Below are 2,605 nucleotides of genomic sequence, written 5' to 3'. Positions count from 1 at the left end.
CCAGAGGTGGCCAAACACTTTGCCCCTTGTGGTCCCACATTGTGTTAATTACTTTGACTTTCTTTTGCTGTCAGCCAGTAGTCTTGGACTTAACATTGTTTGCCTCCCAAACCCCCTTCCTGAAATTTTTAGAAAAACAGTATACCATATGAATACATTGCTATAAACTAAGAACAGGGAAAATACTAGGAGAAAATTACCTTTATGCAATAAATAAAGGCAAGGAAATAACAAGGGGCACTATTATTATTAAAGTAGACTCATCAATGAGAAGGAAAGAGAAAAAATGGTGTCCACGGATTACAGTATGTATAGCCAGGCTGCAGCCCACTCAAGAATATGCACAGACCATCCAGGCATATGGGCAGCGAAGTTATGGAACCTATGGACAACCCACAGATGTCAGCTTTACCCAGGCTCAGATCACTGCAACCTATGGGCAGACCGCCTATGCAGCTTCTTATGGAACAGCCTCCTCCTCATTACACTACTCCAGCTGCCACCCAGGCATACAGTCTGCACTGTATGGCACTGGTGCTTATGATACCCCCTGCTATAGTCACTACCATCCAGGCCTTCTGTGCACCTCAGTCTGCATACAGCACTCAGCCTGCTTACCCAGCCTACGGGCAGCAGCCAACAGCCACAGAATCTGTAAAACCGCAGGATGGTAACAAATCTGCTGAGACTAGTCAATCTCAATTTAGCACAAGAAGTTACAACGAGCCCAGACTATGATATGGACAGAGTAACTATAGTTACCCCAGATACCTAGGAGCTACCCCATGCAGCCAGTCATAGCACCACCATCTTCTCCTACCAGCTATTCCTCTGCATAGCTAGCTAGATATGATCAGAATAGTTACTCTCAGCAGAACACCTATGGGCAGCCCACCAGCTGTGGACAGCAGAGTAGCTATGGTCAACAAAGCCGCTATGGGCAGCAGCTGTCCACTAGTTATCCCCGCCAAACTTGATCCTGAAGCCAGACTCCAAGTCAATATAGCCAACAGAGCAGCAGCTACAGGCAGCAGAGTTCATTCCAACAGGACCATCCCAGTAGCATGGGAGTTCCAGGAGTCTGGAGGATTTTCCAAACAGGAGAGAATGGAACATGAGTGGGCCTGATAACCAGGGCAGTGAAAGAGGGGTATTTGATCAGTGGAAGCATGAGCAGAAATGGGCAGGGAGGAAGATGCAGAGGAACGGGTGCTGGAGAGCAAGGTGGCTTCATGGTCAAAGGACCAGATCTTTATCTAGGCCCAAATGTAGATCCAGATGAAGACTCTGGCAATGTGCAATTTATGTGCAAAGCTTAAATGACAATGCGATTCTAGATGATCTGGCAGACTTCATTAAGCAGTGTGAAGTTGTTAAGATGAACAAGAGAACTAGACAACCCACGATCCATATCTACTTGGACAAGGAAACAGGAAAGCCCAAAGGTGGTGTGCTACAGTGTCCTATGAAGACCCACCAATTGTCAAGGTTGCCATGGAGTGGTTTGATGGGAAAGATTTTCAAGGGAGCAAACTTAAGGTTTCTCTTGCTAAGAAGCAGCCTCCGATGAACAGCATGCAGGGTAGTATGCATCCCCGTGAGGGCAGAAGGATGCCAAAGTCACACTGTGGAAGTCCAGGTGGTCCACGAGGGCCTGGGGGTCCCATGGGTCACATGAGAGACCGTGGAGGAGACAGAAATGGCTTTCCCCCAAGGGGGTCCCAGAGTTTCCAAGGGAACCCATTCGGAGGAGGAAACATCCAGCACAGAGCTGGGGACTGGCAGTGCTCCAATCCAGGGTATGGAAACCAGAACTTCGCCTGGAGAATAGAATGAACCATTCTAAGGTCCCAGAGCCTGAAGGCTTCCTTTCACTACCCTTCCCACCACTGGGTGGTGACTGTGGCAGAGGCAGCCCTGGTGGCAGGCAGGAAGGAAGAAGCGGCCTCATGAGCTACGGTAGTCAGGGTGGGATGTTCAGAAATTGTCATGGTGGAGAAAGAGTTGGCTTTCTGGTGGCCGGGCATGGACAGAGGTGACATTGTGAAGGATGATGGGGTGACCCTAATGGGTCCCCTGGACCTTTGATGGAACAGATGGGAAGAAGACGATGTGGGCGTGAAAGACCTGGAAAAATGATAAACATGAGCACCATCAGGAAAACAGACCAAACCTACTAGATGCAGAGACCCTGCAGAGCTTCACTGACTACAGATTTATTTTTAAACCATAACATGTTTTAAATTTATAATTCCATATTTATAATGTTGGCCACAACATTATGATTATTCCTTGTCTGTACTGTCGTATTTTTCACCATTTGTGAGGAAACATTAAAACAAGTTAAATGATTATGGACGTTGGGGAGGGTATGTGCTATGGTGAGTGCTGTGAAGTGTGTAAACCTGGTGAGTCACAGACCTGTACCCCTGGGGATAAAAATACATTATATGTTTATAAAAATAAATAAATAAAAAAATTTTTAAAAAACCAAGTTAAATGGTAGTGTACTGTTTTTTCCCTTCTTTTAAAGATGGTTGTTTAGGGGTGCCTGGGTGGCTCAGTCATTAAGCATCTGCCTTTGGCTCAGGTCATGATCCCAGGA

The 2,605-nt window shown here is 46.6% G+C and overlaps 1 pseudogene; it reads left to right on the top strand.

The window, feature by feature from the left end:
* The first annotated feature begins 266 nt into the window (after nt 1-266).
* LOC123946327 lies at nt 267-2,233 on the top strand (annotated as a pseudogene).
* The last annotated feature ends 372 nt before the right edge of the window (nt 2,234-2,605 follow it).

This window comes from Meles meles, chromosome 7, assembly GCF_922984935.1.
Source record: "Meles meles chromosome 7, mMelMel3.1 paternal haplotype, whole genome shotgun sequence".
Lineage (NCBI taxonomy): Eukaryota > Metazoa > Chordata > Mammalia > Carnivora > Mustelidae > Meles > Meles meles.
This window is presented reverse-complemented; position numbering and strand designations above follow the sequence as displayed.